Source organism: Salarias fasciatus, chromosome 23 (genome assembly GCF_902148845.1).
Source record: "Salarias fasciatus chromosome 23, fSalaFa1.1, whole genome shotgun sequence".
NCBI classification, from domain to species: Eukaryota; Metazoa; Chordata; class Actinopteri; order Blenniiformes; family Blenniidae; genus Salarias; species Salarias fasciatus.
Window position 1 is genome coordinate 39,959,205 of NC_043766.1, and position 18,720 is coordinate 39,977,924.

Here is an 18,720-nt window from a genome sequence, read left to right on the forward strand (position 1 = left end):
GCAGCTCGTTCAAAATGCTGCAGCTCGCCTTTTAACTGGCACACGAAAATACGACCACATATCACCAGTGTTGTCGTCTCTTCATTGGCTTCCTGTCTGCTACCGGATCGATTTTAAAGTTCTTTTATTTGTTTTCAAATCTTTAAATGGTCTTGCCCCACCATATTTGTCTGAACTGCTGGTACCTTATGTGCCAGGACGTCATCTCAGATCAGCAAACAAGGCTCACCTTGCGGTTCCTGATACAAATCTCAAATGTAGGGGTTATCGAGCATTTTCTACCGCTGGTCCAAAACTGTGGAATGATTTACCTCTGCACATAAAGCAATCAGATTCTCTTCCTATTTTTAAGTCCCGTCTTAAGACTCTCTTATTTTCTTTGGCTTTTACTAGTGTGAGACTGTATTTTACTGAAAAGTTGTCAGTGTTGTCTGATTAATATTTTCATGTCTATTTCTATTCTATGTTTTTATTTGTGTCTGTACAGCACTTTGGTCAACACTTTTGTTTTTAGTAGTGCTTTATAAATAAACTGGACTGGACTGGACTGTCCAGGCTGTCAGGAGTCTGGATCACCTGCCTAATTCATGACAATCAGTTGAGTGTTTTTGCTTCTTCAGTATGTGGCTCGTTGGTCTAGGAGTATGATTCTCACTTAGGGTGTGTGAGATCCTGGGTTCAATTCCCGGACGAGCCCTTCAGTTGTCATTGATCTCTCCTACAAATGGTTTTCAGGTTTGTTTAGACAAAGTCTGGCCACCGGAGGAAAATAATGTGATTACTTTGATATATTCCAGTTAAAAGTGAGGGTAACGAGTGTGGAAACCCTCCTCAGATTCAGAGCGACCGGCCCCCAGTGACGTGGAGGGAAACCCCGTAGCGTCAGCACAGGTTCAGACTGCTGAACGAAGCCACACCTGGCTTTACCAACGTGACACAGCTGCTGAAGGAGCTCCGGCTCCATGCTGCTCACTCAAAGGAGGAAGAACCAGATGTTGGACTCTGCAGGCCAGGGGCCTCGTTGATCACACACTGTGGAGGATCCACACTAAAAGTCTACCAGCACCAAAAGCAGAAACATCCTCTGATTTATAAACCATGCAGCTCTTTCCCTTTATAAATCCAGTCCAGCTGGAAGACTGTGCAGGTGGATTCACCTCATATCACCCTCCACACACACACTTTCTACCAGGAATGGTCACAGTACCTCAGGAAGATTCTGATCTCAATAAGCTGCTGATCGCTGGAGTTTTACTCTCAATCATGGCAGAGAAGACAAGGAGGGGATTTCAACAACTTCTACATTGATTTGTTGAGGGAAATATGATTTTACCAGATGATCTTATTGCTTTTTTCAAACATTTTACAATTACTCTTCCTCTCTCTTTGGTTGCCGCCACCAGCCTTGTGGCTTTTGGAGTCATCTGAAGGTTTTTTTTCAGACATTTGTATCCCTGTGATTAGTTCGGGTTAGTTAATTTCATACGTGTGGATAGCAGGAAGTAAGAAACTGTTAAGAAAATAAAAAAACTTAAGTTTCCTTTTGTAGTGGTTTAAAGACAATAAAAAGTGTTATCAATGGTTTGAAGATTGTGTAACCTACATGTAACTGTTGAACTCCGGGCTGTGATCCAATCAGAAGACTCTGTTCGCTCTAGGAGTGGAGAGTGAAAGTCTGAACGCAGGTTGGTTGTAGTGATGGTACCCTTTTATATAATTGTGCAAGCAGACAAACAAAACAACAGACAAAAAAAACAAACAATAAATTGATAATTATAGAAAACCAAATGACGTTCAACAAGGAAAAAACTATATACCATACGTCACGCAATGCAGCGCGTCATTGTCCACTGGAAAACCACAAATAGAATTTGTGTGTCAGATGGGAAAGCAACCAGTTCAGGTCCCACTTGTGAGTGTCCAGGGGGAAATCCAAATTGGGGAAAGGGATGTACTGATTGAAAAGTGGCCTGTGAATGAGTTGCAGGGGCAGAACGAGGGCAGCTGCAGTGTGATGTATCCTACCAGCCTGACCAGGCAGAGTAGAACAGCGCAGGGCAGAGCAAGACAGAGCAAGGTCCACACTTGGTCTGTTTCTCCAAGTTCCTTCTTCAGGCTCTCGTGCCTGACTGGGCTTTCTGGCTCGCCATCGCCACCTGGCCAATTCCGACGTTTGTTCTCTGCACGGCTCGGCTACAGATGGCCGACGGCTCTGGCAATCAGCTCCTGCTGCTCCTCCTTCCAAACGTGCCCCCAACGCGACTAGCGGCCGCCAGCTGCAGCCTGTGTTTGTAGACTGCTATTGGGCGCTTCGTCACGTGACCGCGTGACGTCACGACGCACGGTGCGGAAGAAATAACTTTTTTTATGAGGAAAACCAAGAGAGAAAGGGCTTTTCTCACCTGGGTTACATCCTCCCCCCTTTAGATCATGCAACTCCTGGTGCATGCTAAACTTCGTACACACGAGATGGCACAAGGTCAGAGGCTGCAGCGGTGCCAAGCGCGTCACTATAAGCGTCAATAAAGCCATGAAATAATGTTCGTACGACTGCAATAACCGGATTACCTAATGCCGCATACTGAAGGCGATTAGGAGGTTGACGCTGCCGACTAGACTGTCGAACAACAGGAATTGCTTCAACGACCGGATCAGGTTAGGTTGGAAGTTCAGAAGGTATGTTTTCTGGACTGAGCAATTGCTCGTTTTGGCTGGGTGACATCTCTGCTTGGTCAAGGAGCACTGGTTCTTCTATGGGTCGATCTTCAGGAACACAAGTTGCTGGCATTCCTTCAGGTTCAGGCAAATTTTCACCAGGCTCAATTTCTTCTTCCCTTGCAGGTAAAGTAGCCCCAGACTCAGCAGAGGATTCACCACAGGCAGGTGACTGCAAAACTTCTGGACCTGGGTCCACGGGATTCACTATGGACGCAGGTGAACTTTGGAATAGGAATGAGGTCGGATTGATTCGGACTTGAGGCACATCCCATCCATCTTCTTCCTCAACCAGATCTTCACTGGAATCAACACTTGCTGGTTCCTGGCTCCGGGTTTGAGGACGATGTGGTGGTGTAACTGGTACAGGATCTGCATCACCACACGCCGGCAGGAAGGGACATGGGAGAAGTAAATCTCGATGCAATGTACGAGTTGGCCCATCTGACCTGTTCTCTGGCTGCACTGTGTACACGGGCAGGTCTCCAGCACGTTTCACAACGACGTACACATCTCTCTCCCATTTATCTTCAAGCTTGTGCTTGCCACGAAGTCTGACATTTCGCACTAAGACTCGATCACCTTCCTCCAGACATGAGGGAGTAACTCGCTGATTGAAGCGAGCTTTGTTCCTTTCACCAGATCGTGCCGCATTCTGTGACGCTAACTGGAAACTCTCTTCCAGTCTAGACCGTAAACTGTCAACATACTGCGAATGAGAACTGGACTGATTCTCCCGCACAGGCAAGTTGAAAGCCAGATCAACCGGAAGACGCGGTGAACGGCCAAACATCAGCTCATACGGCGTAAACCCAGTGACATCATTCCGTGTGCAGTTGTAGGCATGCACTAACGGTTTCACGTAGTCCTTCCACTTAGTCTTCTGCTTATGCTCCAGAGTACCAAGCATACTGAGCAGAGTAAGGTTAAACCTTTCAACTGGGTTTCCCCGAGGGTGGTAAGGGGTGGTTCTGGTTTTAACAATACCAGCAAATTGACACAGCTCTTTGATCAATTTTGACTCGAAGTCAGGCCCTTGGTCAGTATGGAGGCGTTCTGGTATTCCATAGTACACTATGAAATTCTCCCATAGACACTTCGCCACTGTTTTCGCCTTCTGGTTTGCTGTGGGAATGGCCACTGAAAACTTTTTGAAGTGGTCCGTAAAAACCAGAATGTCCTTTGTATTGCTTTGATCAGGTTCCAGTGACAAGTAATCCATGCAGAGTAACTCCAAGGGACGAGTAGTCTTGATATTAACCAGTGGTGCTGATCTCTCTGGAAGTGCTTTACGTCGTACACAACGATGACAAGTCTTAATCTTCGCTTCAATATCAGCTGCCATACGAGGCCAAAAAAACCGGGTACGGACAAGATCTATAGTTCGCTCGATGCCCAGGTGACCCATGTCGTCATGCAAGCTCTTAAAGACAACTGATCTCTGATCTTCCGGCAATACCAGCTGGAACGAAACTTGTTCTCCATCTTGCCTTCTCCGATACAAGATGTCCTCTTGCAGCTCAAGGCGGTTCAGCTCCCTCAGCAACAGCGCAATTTCTGGGAGCTCTTGTTTCGCTGTCGGGAGAACTTTCTCCCCAGTCTCCATCTGGTGGATGACCTCACTTATGACTGGATCAGCACGTTGCTTTTCTTTGAGGTCCTGATGTGACAGGGAGGGAACAACTGGTAGGCCATGAAGATCTTCACGAACATAGCAGTCAGGAATGGCTTGAGCTGACAGGCTCAAAGACTCAACTAAGGCCACGGGATTCTCTGCCAAACTGCTCGGCTGACTGATGACAAGGCAGCGGTGACAGATGGCTGAGACAATGGCTGGATCAAGCTCCTCAGAGTCACCAAATTCAATGACATGCTCCTCAGTGAATTTGTTGATGAGATCTTGATCTTTTAGTATTGCTGGGTCAGCCAAATGGTTGTGAGGACGCCGAGATAGAGCATCAGCATCCAAATTCTGCTTCCCAGCTCGATATTGCAGCTTGAAAGTATAGGTGGATAAAGCAGCAAGCCACCTGTGACTGGCAGCATCCAACTTCGCTGTTGTTAACAGGTAAGTGAGCGGGTTATTATCAGTCACTACCACGAAGTTGGCCCCGTACAGGTAGTCATAAAACTTTTCACACACACTCCACTTCAGTGCGAGAAATTCCAACTTGTGGGCAGGATATCTGGACTCACTCGCCGATAGGCCACGGCTGGCGTAGGCGATCACTCTCAGCTGACCTTCCTGCTCCTGATACAAAGCTGCGCCAAGCCCAGTGGTGCTGGCGTCTGTATGTAAAATATATGGCAGTTTTGGGTCAGCGAAGCCAAGTACTGGGGAACTGGTCAACCTTTCAATGAGCGTTTCAAAAGCAAGCTGGCAGGCAGGTGACCATCGCTCTCCAAAGGGCTGCTTTGGGTCCTGGGTTTTAGCTGGACTGGATCTCTTCTGGGCTTTGGAGGTAGGCACATAACCACGCGTCAAATCATTGAGAGGCTTTGCAATGGTAGAGTAACCCTTTAAAAACCTCCGGTAATAGCCAGCAAAACCTAAGAACGACTTGAGCTCCTTTAAAGTTCTTGGAATTGGCCAGGTTTTTAAGGCAAGGATCTTATCTGGATCAGTCTCAACTCCCTTTTCTGAAACAATGTGTCCCAGATATCTCACAGACTTCTGGAAAAATTTACATTTCTCAGGAGAGAGCTTCAACCCATATTCTTTCAAGCGATGTAGTACCCGCAACAACCTTCGCTCGTGTTCTTCCAGTGTGTCTGAAAAGACAATCAGATCATCCAAGAAAACCAAAACTTCTTTCAAATGAAGATCCCCCATGCTCTTCTCCATTAACCGTTGAAACGTAGATGGAGCGTTCGTTATCCCTTGTGGCATCCGGTTAAACTCCCAAAATCCAATGGGCGTAACAAAAGCGGTTTTAGCTTTGTCAGCTTCATTCATCTCGATCTGGTAATACCCAGATTTCAAATCGAGAACACTGAACCATTTAGAACCAGACAATGCGGACAGAGACTCCTCCAAGTTTGGCAGAGGATAGGCATCCTTAACTGTCTGTAAGTTCAGTTTCCGATAATCAACACACAATCGTATGTCACCATTCTTCTTACGGACCACGACAATTGGGGATGAAAACGACGATTCTGACTCCCGAATCACTCCAGCTTCCAGCAGGTCTCTTAGATGTTGCCGGACAGCCTCGATGTCTTGAGGGTGGATAGGCCTGGCTCTGTGCTTGAATGGAGTTTCATCATGGAGCTTTATATGATGTTTCACCCTGTCTGTGCGTCCAAAGTCTGTGTCACTGAGGGCAAAGACGTCAGGGATCTCGTTGAGCTTCTCAGTGATCCTGGTCTTCCACTCTGGTGGAATTGGTGAATCTCCAAATTCCAACTTCAGAGCAGGGGAATTTTCTAATGATGAATGATGTGACACACTGTGTGATAGGATTTGGGGTGCAATCACAAGGTCAGCGATGGTAGACAGAGGTGGAATGGTTACAGCCTGATCTGACTCATTACTGAGGATAACTGGAATCTTTCTTTGGGAATCACTTGACAGCGTAATCAACGAGTTTTTAACACACAGCCCACCTGGCAGCGGTGAACCTGGGTGCTCCACGAGCGCCCATCGACCAGAAGACAGCATACTGGTGTGAATGGAGCCATCAACGAGGGTGGTGGAACCAGCAGGGATGAGGACTGGAGATTTACTGGCTAACCTCACAACACTATCACTGCCCACCAATTGCTGTTGGTGGCGGATCTGTAACAGTTTAAGCACTGCCTTGTAGCCATGGGCAGCTGGCTGGAAGTTGGCATACTCACTCCCCATATACTGGCTGTAAAGTGGCTCTAAGGTATTCATACCTATTAACACCGGAGACTGATGGTTCCCAGTGTCAGGAACGACAAGTGCCAGCGTGGAGACGTCAAAATCAGCTCCCAGGAATTCACTGGGGAAAGTGACCACCATCTCCACGTAGCCAAGGTACGGAACTGCTTGACCTGCAGCTCCCTCAACCTGCAATAAGTCACACAAGGATCTCACGGGTTGGTCTGCAAAATACTGGTTGTAGAATGATACCGGGACCGTAGTGACTTGCGATCCTGTGTCCAAGAGACAGTTAAATTCTTCACCAGCGATTCTGATGTTGGCTGTGCAGCGGGATCCAACTAAACCCTTAGGTAATGTAGCTGGAACAGAAGTGGTTTGGGTTATTTCTTGACATCTCACATATTTTTCCTCATTGGGACATTGTGGGTCCACAACAGTTCCGGTTCGCCCCCCAACTGGAACTGACTCTAGTTTAAAGGATATTTTGCAGAAGCGTTTGATTTCTGCCATCTTTGTTGTTTTTCAGCGAGCTGTTTCTTCTTAGCTGCGACAAGTGCAGAGTTTGGGGGGTTGTCACATTGAGGCTTGATATGGCCATCCTCACCACACCGATAGCAGTAGCCGGCTCTGGGAACAGAGGACGGGTTCTTTGGTGGCTTGGCCGTCCTCTGCCCCTCACCCCATTTACGGCCTGGTGTGGGCTTCCAAGCAGTGGACTGACTGTTGCCTGATTGGGCAGCAGTAAGGGCTGCAAGTTGCTTTTGCATATCAACTATTTGTTGAGCAAGTTGCTGCGTGACATTAGTGAGTGCAGCAATCTCTCCCTTCTCTGCGCTGTCGGAGTAAGCATACTGCACGTGAGTTGCAGCTTTGGTTCGGGATGAACCGAGATGCTGTTTCATCCGGATGGCTTTTGCAGCTTCGCGATCTTCCTCAGTTCGCAGAAGAAGCAGAAACTCGGCAAACGAAGGTGGGTTGTGTTTCCGCTGCTTCAATTGAAGTCCGGTAATAAGAGAATCATCCCAACAGCCACGGCAGAACTGGGTCAGTAAATGTCGGTCAAAGTCTTTGTTTAGGACTCCGCCTCGTTTTACTGCCTGATTTAGTGCCACCTGCAGTCGCTGTAGGTAATTGGATGGTTTCTCTCCAGCATCTTGGAATGTGTCCATAAACTTGGCGTATAGTTCATCGCCATCCTGAACAGTACCAAACGCTGAATCAAGTGTCTGCAGATACACTGTTGGTGGGGTGTCGGGTCTCAGATGCTTAACCACGTCAGCGGCAGGTGGTAACAAGCTATCAAAGATCTTGCGTGAACGCTGGAGATCAGACACTGCAGGATCCTTCAATAACAGCTCAACTCCAGACCGCCAAGTGTCATAATCTGACTCAGTTTGTGGTCTGGGTGATCTCCCAGAGAAAGCTCTGAGACGCTGTGTGGAGTGCATTGTGCTGTCATCATTCTTGACAATATGCTCAACCACATAACGCTGAACTTCTGGTGGATTGAGGTTGTCATGTGACATACCTGGCAGGGAAGGTCTCGGGGTATATTGGCTTGTGGGATCGAGCTGGATGGTTGGCTGTGGCACAGTGTTGTAATCTGCAGCAGAACCAATCGGGTGACCAGAAACGAGAGGAGAATACATGGATGGAGTCTGCGGACTGTCTCTGACTGCAGTAGTACTGCCCTCCACAGGGCACTTATCCTCAGTGGTCGTGGGGTGGAGCTTGGTGACTGTCTGACCGAGCAGAGACATCACCCCATTAAGGACAACTGCGAAATCTTGCCCTGTCAATTTAGCTACTTTTTGGAGTTCTGACAGGTAGCTTTCTGTCTGCAGTTTCCCTACTTCTTTTGCACAAACTGTAGACAAGTCCAAAATCTCATATGTAACCTTGCCGCCGTCACACACACAGGTATATGGTAAATACGGGCGGAAAGCACTCAACGCCGCGCCTGAACTATATTCGACCACAATCGAACGGTGAAAAACGGAACCAGGTTCATCTATATACTCAAACTTCGAAATAGAGCCGTACTGTTTTAAGAAGTCGATAGCCTCTTCGTCTGTCTTAGTTTTTGTTGCCTCCTTTATCAAAACTGCGTTCGAAATCTTAATGCCATGTTTTTCGAATATGTCCATGTTTACACAATAAATGTATATAAATACAAAACCAAAAAAAAAAATATGTTCAGCTTTTTCTCCACTCCTGGCTAGGCTCGCCACGTTATGTAACCTACATGTAACTGTTGAACTCCGGGCTGTGATCCAATCAGAAGACTCTGTTCGCTCTAGGAGTGGAGAGTGAAAGTCTGAACGCAGGTTGGTTGTAGTGATGGTACCGTTTTATATAATTGTGCAAGCAGACAAACAAAACAACAGACAAAAGAACACAAACAATAAATTGATAATTATAGAAAACCAAATGAACGTTCAACAAGAAAAAAAACTATATACACGCATACGTCACGCAATGCAGCGCGTCATTGTCCACTGGAAAAAACACACAAATAGGATTTGTGTGCCAGATGGGAAAAGCAACCAGTTCAGGTCCCACTTGTGAGTGTCCAGGGGGAAATCCAAATTGGGGAAGGGGATGTACTGATTGAAAAGTGGCCTGTGAATGAGTTGCAGGGCAGAACGAGGGCAGCTGCAGTGTGATGTATCCTACCAGCCTGACCAAGGCAGAGTAGAACAGCGCAGGGCAGAGCAAGACAGAGCAAGGTCCACACTTGGTCTGTTTCTCCAAGTTCCTTCTTCAGGCTCTCGTGCCTGACTGGGCTTCCTGGCTCGCCATCGCCACCTGGCCTGTATCAAAACAGGTCCAGTGAGGTCAAATGTGTACACTTATCAAAATAACAAAATAACAAAATAACTTGTACTAAATAACAGATTGTTATCCCAATCCCATATTGTACAATATAATATCCATTATAAAATCCGATTTGAATAAATATAAATACAATCAGTGTCCAAATATCACACAATCAAAGTGCAAAAACAGCTCCAGTGATCAGCTGGGCTGTGCATGATAAACACCAGCTTCACACGGAAACCGGCTTTAAAGTGCATATTTCATATCATAGTCACCAGACAGGTGATTAATCGTCCAATAAATAAATAACAGTGTTTCAGTTCTTTTAACATTGACATATCCGGAACATAGGCAGCGTAACTGAATGAATGAATGGAGCTTCGTATGAATGGAGGCTAATGCTAATGCTAGCGCGACTCACCAATTCCGACGTTTGTTTTCTGCACGGCTCGGCTACAGACGGCCGACGGCTCTGGTAATCAGCTCCTATGATCCGACATGCACTGTGTTTAGTCTCATGATAATCAGCTCTGATTTAAGCGAGCAACGCTCCGACATACCTGCTGCTTCCTCCTTCCAAACGTGCCCCCAACGCGACTAGCGGCCGCCAGCTGCAGCCTGTGTTTGTAGACTGCTATTGGGCGCGCTTCGTCACGTGACCGCGTGACGTCACGACGCACGGTGCGGAAGAAATAACTTTTTTTATGAGGAAAACCAAGAGAGAAAGGGCTTTTCTCACCTGGGTTACATCAATAAAAAATGCATAAATGACCACGTCTGCATCATATGCAAGTTGAGACCATGAAATGGGCCTGAGATGAAGGGTAACTCCTGTTTACTGCAGAAAACACACAAAATGGTCAGAACCTCATGCAGATGTCAGGCTTGTACTGTGGCTCTCTGCCTCACTGCAAACACAGAGAGCTTTCAGGCCAGACACACCAGGAGAGTGGGCCATTTCTGCAAATAATGTAAATAATATATTTTATATCATAGTTAGAGCCTTGGTTATTTTTCTCTTAATCCCCAAGACCTCAAAGAAAAGCCATATAACATTTAACTTCTTGATAATTTTCTGTGCGTTTGCGATATATATGCGTGAAATTAATTTTTGTTTTTTTCCTCTCTCTCAGACCTGCCAACCTTGGCAAAATTTTTGGAATACCACTTGCCGGGGCAGTTGTCGACTGGGGGGGGGGGGGGGGGGATTCAGTTTTAAATTTTAAGTTTTCATTTGTTTAATGACAAATATTTAACAGATGTTTTTCTGATACACATTACATTGCGGCTGACCTTGCTCGTCGTCCCCAGAAAAGAGCTTCAAAATGCTGCTACATGTCCTTTAACTGAGCATTTTATGCTGTGTGTGTGCGCATGCGTGCGTGTGTTCCATTACTAAAACCTTTATAAAGCCATCTATACGGTGTTTCAAATTAACTGGTTTCCTTGCTAACTGGTGACTGACTTCCTTTAGCACTTCCTGCTGCTGCTGCTAGTAGCCGCAGATGTTGAAATCAGACTCATAAAAGGTCGGACACAGCTTTTTGTCTGGTTTTTAACATCTATCAGCAACAAGGGACGTGAAAGAAACCCAGTCGCCAGTTAATAGGGAATCAGTTCTTCCAAAACACCGGATCCTCTCCGGTTTCGCGACACTCCTCCTCCGCTAGTTAGCTGCTGCATTCAGGTGACTGGAGCGAGCGGCGGAATACTGAAACTCCGTCATTCACATGAAGGCAGCGGAGACAGCTGGACTCAGGAGACACTCAGGAGACATGTGAAGGAAGCGTGGACAGTTTGCACAAAGGAACGACTCTCAGACAGCTGTGAACCGGCTCTCGTCGTTCACTTGAAAGAGCCGTTCAAACGAACAACTTGTTCATTGAACGTCGCAGCACTACCAGGGCAGCACATGTGTTTCCTCCCGGTTCCAGAGCTGCGGCGCACCAGCCTAATTTACCGGTATTTTTTTCAGCGTGACAAATACAGTATGTGCCGTGACTGCGTGACAACATACCGAAATGCGTGACACTTCAGAGCTCTGCTGCTGCATCGTGTTGTCAGACATGAGAACGTCCACGGTCCGCATTTATAACAGCGCTCACAGACGTCTGCAGCTTTTTGCGTAGTTTAATGAGGCGGAGCGTACCAGCGTGTTTTGATGTGAAATTGCGTACCTGCTACGCAAAATGCATACAGGTTGGCAGGTCTGTCTCTCTATTTGGTCATATCTATTTTTCTACATTGACATGACACCGCCACAGCATGCATATTCTTAAAGCTCTGGTTGTTCTGAAAAATAAAAACATGTTAAATACTTCACTGTTCTTCACAGGGTTGAGGATTTATAAGAATTCATACTCAAATAGAGCTGGAGGAGAACAGGAGTGATTTCATAGACCATTAAGATGTCAAAGAAATGTCCATTAAGTTTTTCTTTTTTCATATATCTATATATATGTATATATATATATATATATGTATATATATATATATATATATATATATATATATATATTTTTTTTTTTTTTTTTTTTTTTTTTTTTAAACCAGCAAATATGTCCAGATTTCATGTTTTTACAACATGCTGATGATCACAATCTGCATTCCAACTTAAATTTGCATCGCTGGTTGCCTTTGTGTAATTTCTCTTTTTTCCCTTTCTTTCTGGGTCATCAGAGGACGAGGCTAACCATCCTGCTGACTGTCAGGCTAAGAGTGAACAATAATTTTATGGTGAGAGGAAGGTCCAACAAGTTTGGATGATAGCTCTATGAGGGTGTGACATGGGAAAAGGCTCAGCTGAACACTTTGATAAATGTTGACTGCAGTACATAAGCCTGTTTAAACTGACACTGTCTTTGCTCATTAACAGGAGCTTCTCAGGCATCAATCCTGAAAGAGGCTCCAAGACTAGGAAGTGGACAACAGTGAACCCTCATGTGGACACCCTTTGAGGAAACTACTGGACTTTAAGTGGGCATCACAGTTTTTTCTTTTTTTTTTTTTTTGCTGCAGCAGTTTTCAGGCTCAGTTTTCAGTGTTTTTTTTGTGCTTTTTTTTTGAAGACAACTTTGCATTATAAGATTTTTGTACAACGCTGTTGTGTTGAATGTTCAGAATGTTTGAGGCTGAGAGGAGCGCCTCATCCCTTCATCACTCTCTCTCTTCCTCTCTCACCTTTCCAGGCCTCATTCACATTGTTGTACTGTTATTATGACACAGCTGGGTAGTCCGGACAAAAAAGAGGAACATGTCTGTTGCTGTTATTGTGACACAAACGGTGGGAAGTTTATGACCAGGAGGTTTAATTTCTTGAATTTCTTGGTGGTTATGTTGAACAACCTCTATTGGTAAATAAATACGTCACTGGGCTGACAGTGACTTTACCTCAGAGTGGTGGCGGTGGGGGGTTTGCTTTAAATTGTACCATGATTGTAATGTGTATTCCTGCTGTGGCATTTTGTGGATGTTGCTTTTCTTACATATTAAAGTAAATTAGATGAAAAAAATATTGTGTGTTTATGTTACTCTGACAGCTGGATAATTGAATCGCAGGTTTGGGCTCACATTTCAGGGTGTGGTGGCTGTGGGGGGGTTGATTTTAATTGAACCATGATTATATATTTACAGTAAATGGATCCTTCATCTGCATTACTTTCACAGTAAATTACTGTCGACTTGTGCGTTACTTTCACAGCACACACTGTAAAAGCACAGGGCCCTGTTGTAATGATGCAGAGCCAAAGGTTGTAATTCCCCAGTAGTGTCCTGTAACATCACAGTACTGCTTTGTCATGGACACTGTGAAGTTACAGTGAACAGTTGTGCTTTTGCAACAATGCATTGTAATGTCACAGATGTGAAATCACAGTAAATTGTTGTGAGGACATTTCACAGTATCATGCTGTAATCATGCTGTGAAAGTCATGCAAAACTTATCCAGTAATTTACTGTGAATTCACACCGAAACATTTTGCAGTGTGCTCTCTCCAAGCAGCTCTGATTCCACTGGATGGTGGATTCCTTTCACCGTTCTTGTCAGGTGGTGAAAAACCCTCTACCATGTGGAGTGTGCTGCCACTCCACCAGAGCAGTGTCCACACTCTGGCCCCCCCTGAGGGGAGGACCCTCAACAACATTTGTTCCGCTGCCTCCTGGGCGACGCCGGCACCTTTTTCTAGGTTTTACATCATGAACCCCACCACTCCCCATCCACTGGGTGTGGTCCTGGACTCTGCAGAGGCCTCTGAGTGAGGTTGGTCTCTGGGATTCCTCCTGACTGAGTGGAGATTCATCTTTCAGTGCTTTCAGCACCGCCCCCTGGTGGTCAGTTGGGATGAAATACAATGAAAGTTCCAAACGTAACTGTGGTTCTGTGAATGTTATCTTTGCCTTGAGGTTGTGCTTTTGCTCTCTGGATAATAGTGGATGTTGAGATGTTACAAAGTTCCATTGAGATGTTCTACAGATGTTCTGCAGATGTGAGGAGGAGAACAGAGAGTGGTGGGAAATATTTAACAATCATGTCAGAACCTGAGAGTCTCCAGTGAGCAGTGTGGATCCTCCACTGCCGCTGACAGCTCCTTCACTCCTGAGTCTCCTGGATGGTTGTAGCTCAGGTCCAGCTCTCTCAGATGGGAGGACTTGGATCTCACAGCTGAGACCAGAGAAGCACAGCCTTCCTCTGAGACCAGACACCCTGACAGACTGGAGACACAAACATGGCTGCATCAAGTCAAGAAGGAAGAAGGAAGATCCTCCACATGATCAAGCAGCAGCTGGATCCTGACCTGAGAGCTTCCAGTTTACAGTGAGGACTCTCCAGTCCAAGAGACAGACGCTTCACTCCTGAATCCTGCAGGTCGTTGTTACTCAGGTCCAGATGTGTCAGACTGGAGGACTGAGAGCTGAGAACTGAGGACAGAGCTCCACAGCTTCTCTCTGACAGACCACAGCAGCTCAACCTGAAGAAGAAGCAACAATGAAAACCACATCAATGTTTGTCATGGACTCAGTTCTACATCTCTGACTTGGAGCATCACAAACACAGTGAGTGGAGGATGGAAAGCTGCTGCTCTGCAGCTCAGCTGAGACTGGAAACTTGAATCTGCCCACATGGAAAAGACATTTAAAAAGCTTCTGACAAGTTCCAGTCCCCCCCCCCCCCCGAACCCCACAGTGCTTTACAACAGCTGTGACGAGGAGAACAGAGATGAAGACCAATGTTTTCAGAGAAGACGCTCATCCAGTCAGCAGAGAGAGAGAGAACACAGGGAGAACATGCAAACCACACAGAAGGACACCAGGCTCTGGCTGGGGTTTGAACTCAGGACCTTGTTGCTGTGAGGCAGCAGTGCTGACCACTGCTCCACCGTGCAGCCCTGTCCAAAGGTTTAGTGTATTTCCAGTGTCTAGAACCTGCAGGGAGATTCAGCTTTTCTCATCTGCTTTCTATAAAGTGTGACGGAGCGGCCCATCACTGACTGTGGACAGCATGCTACATGCTACATGCTACATGCTACATGCTACATGCCACATAGCAAACATTTTAATGCCCCTGCTTGGGGTCCTTTCTTCTTCTGGTGTTCAGTTGGCGTCCAGCTTGAAGATTCCAGGACGAGGCTGTTGGGCGTCAAGAGGCTCCGTCTGCTGGAAGCCTTGAGACTGTGTTGGTCAGAGCAGCATCGGCCCTGCTGAAGCAGGACACACACACACTTTAACATCTGACACACCACACACACCCATTCTCTGACACACCACACACACACCCATTCTCTGACTGCCCATGCAGAATCTGGTCCTCCAAGACGACACTTTATCAGCCCATCATGCCTGCAGTGACACCTGGATATGAGGGTTTCCACTCTAAGACTGAACCTTGCTCTTTTCCACAGGTGCTGTCAGGTCTACAGTCTGTTCAGCCTGTCAGGCTCACATGTTATGGCTCCCTTTCGAGCGTCCTCCAGACAGGGAGGAGCTGTAGAGTCCAGTCAGAACCCTGGGATGCTATGTTGATGCTACCATGGACATTCATTCCTCTGAACAGCTTTGGTCTTTTCTGGAGGTCCTGATGGAGGCTCTGCACTGTAAAAAATTACCAGCATTTCACAATAATTAACAGTATTATTTTACAGTAACTTGTTGTAATGAAGTTTCCCTGTAATGTCCCAATGAATACCTGTAAAAACTACAATAGACTTGGATTTCATAGCATCTCACTGTTATTTTACAGTAATATCCTGCAATCTAAAACCCCTGTTATATCACAACAAGGTCTGTAATATCACAGCAACACAGTTAAACAATGCAAGGCCTTCACAGGATTCAGTAGTAATATTACAGTCAAACATTGGATTCAAAATTCCTTGGTAAGTCACATGACTTAACTGAAGTAGAGAATAATGCTGCTGCCCCAGTGACTGTGGACTGGGCCGCTAGGCATCATGGGTAACGGGATTGTTTTGGGGCCATTTCAGGGCCGTTTTAAGTGTTCTGTTTCATTTATTTGTGCTCCGTTGTGTTATACTCATGTCGGGGGTTTGTTATTGTGTGCTATTTCCACTTTTCTGTTCTTTTTGTGTTCTTTTATTTTCATGTCCTGTCAGACCGGGACTCAGAGGGGTTGCCATGGGGGTGGCCTCGACCTGCACGCCTTTAGGGGGCGCTTGTGTGCTTGTCTGGTTGCTTAGTTGTTGTAACAACAAAGCTCCAGTGTGTTGAATCTAAAGAACAGTCATCCTTGTTCGCTGCTGCCACCGCTCCATAAACGCTACAAGAAGTTGATAGGTGAACATTCGGCTCATCTGACTGACGGCATTTACACTTCCTACACGGAGCATTGAGCCAGTTTGTGGGGGCGGGGCTTTGGACGGAGCGCTGACGGAAGCAGAGGGTGGAGCTCAGAGGAGGCGCCACTTTCACTTTGTCGTCTGGGCTGAAAGGAAAAGGTGAGCTGCCTGCAAAACGTCTGTTAACATTTACTTTCAAATGAACGTTTATCGCATGACACAGTTTATATTTTGTTGGCAGGTGGCCGAAACTGTTAGAAGTTCTCTCATGTCCTCCTGTAGGTAATGAACGGTGAACGGTAGCTACCTAGTGAGAGGCTGCTAGTAACACCAATAGCAACGTTTAGCACTATTAGCTAACTGGCAACGTTAGCGTTTGCCTGTGTGGTCAGATGAAGGCTAGCTTACGCTAGCTATTTAACGCCAGCTAATGCTAGCAAGCTAATGTTAGCATTTGCCTGTGTGGTCAGATGTGGGCTAGCTAACGCTAGCTAGCTAACGTTAGCGTTTGCCCTGTGTGGTCTGATGTAGGCTAGCTAACGCTACCGAGCTAACGTTAGTGTTTGCCCTGTGTGGTCTGATGTAGGCTAGCTAACGCTAGCTAGCTAACGTTTGCAGTGTATGATCACTGCTATCAGGAAATCTCCCCTTAATCCTAATAAAAAATGCATAAATGACCACTTCTGCATCATATGCAAGTTGAGACCATGAAATGGGCCTGAGATGAAGGGTAACTCCTGTTTACTGCAGAAAACACACAAAATGGTCAGAACCTCATGCAGATGTCAGGCTTGTACTGTGGCTCTCTGCCTCACTGCAAACACAGAGAGCTTTCAGGCCAGACACACCAGGAGAGTGGGCCATTTCTGCAAATAATGTAAATAATATATTTTATATCATAGTTAGAGCCTTGGTTATTTTTCTCTTAATCCCCAAGACCTCAAAGAAAAGCTATATAACATTTCACTTCTTGATAATTTTCTGTGCTTTTGCGATATATATGCATGAAATTAATTTTAGTTTTTTTCCTCTCTCTATTTGGTCATATCTATTTTTCTACATTGACATGACACCGCCACAGCATGCATATTCTTAAAGCTCTGGTTGTTCTGAAAAATAAAAACATGTTAAATACTTCATTGTTCTTCACAGGGTTGAGGATTTATAAGAATTCATACTCAAATAGAGCTGGAGGAGAACAGGAGTGATTTCAGAGACCATTAAGATGTCAAAAAAATGTCCATTAAGTTTTTCTTTTTTCTTATATATATATATATATATATATATATATATATATATATATATATATATGTATGTATGTATATATATATATATATGTATATGTGTGTATATATAAATATATATATATATAAATATATATATATATATATGTATATATGTATGTATATATATTTTTTTTTTTTTTTTTTTTTTTACAAACAGCAAATATGTCCAGATTTCATGTTTTTACAACATGCTGATGATCATAATCTGCATTTTAACTTAAATTTGTATCGCTGGTTTCCTTTGTGTAATTTCTCTTTTTTCCCTTTCTTTCTGGGTCATCAGAGGACGAGGCTAACCATCCTGTTGACTGTCAGGCTAAGAGTGAACAATAATTTTATGGTGAGAGGAAGGTCCAACAAGTTTGGATGATAGCTCTATGAGGGTGTGACATGGGAAAAGGCTCAGCTGAACACTTTGATAAATGTTTGCATTATACTTTGCATTATAAGATTTTTGCACAACGCTGTCGTGTTGAATGTTCAGAATGTTTGAGGCTGAGAGGAGCGCCTCATCCCTTCATCACTCTCTCTCTTCCTCTCTCACCTTTCCAGGCCTCATTCACATTGTTGTACTGTTATTATGACACAGCTGGGTAGTCCGGACAAAAAAGAGGAACATGTCTGTTGCTGTTATTGTGACACAAACGGTGGGAAGTTTATGACCAGGAGGTTTAATTTCTTGAATTTCTTGGTGGTTATGTTGAACAACCTCTCTTGGTAAATCAATACGTCACTGGGCTGACAGTGACTTTACCTCAGAGTGGTGGCGGTGGGGGGTTTGCTTTAAATTGTACCATGATTGTAATGTGTATTCCTGCTGTGGCATTTTGTGGATGTTGCTTTTCTTACATATTAAAGTAAATTAGATGAAAAAAATATTGTGTGTTTATGTTACTCTGACAGCTGGATAATTGACTCGCAGGTTTGGGCTCACATTTCAGGGTGTGGTGGCTGTGGGTGGGTGATTTTAATTGAACAATGATTATATATTTACAGTAAATGGATCCTTCATCTGCATTACTTTCACAGTAAATTACTGTCGACTTGTGCGTTACTTTCACAGCACACACTGTAAAAGCACAGGGCCCTGTTGTAATGATGTAGAGCCAAAGGTTGTAATTCCCCAGTAGTGTCCTGTAACATCACAGTACTGCTTTGTCATGGACACTGTGAAGTTACAGTGAACAGTTGTGCTTTTGCAACAATGCATTGTAATGTCACAGATGTGAAATCACAGTAAATTGTTGTGAGGACATTT

General features: G+C 45.1%; 1 protein-coding gene across 2 annotated transcripts in view; it reads right to left on the minus strand.

Moving 5' to 3' along the window:
* LOC115382203 (NLR family CARD domain-containing protein 3-like) overlaps nucleotides 1-18,720 on the minus strand; it is a 617,169-nt gene that overhangs the window by 495,038 nt on the left and 103,411 nt on the right. The window lies entirely within an intron of this gene.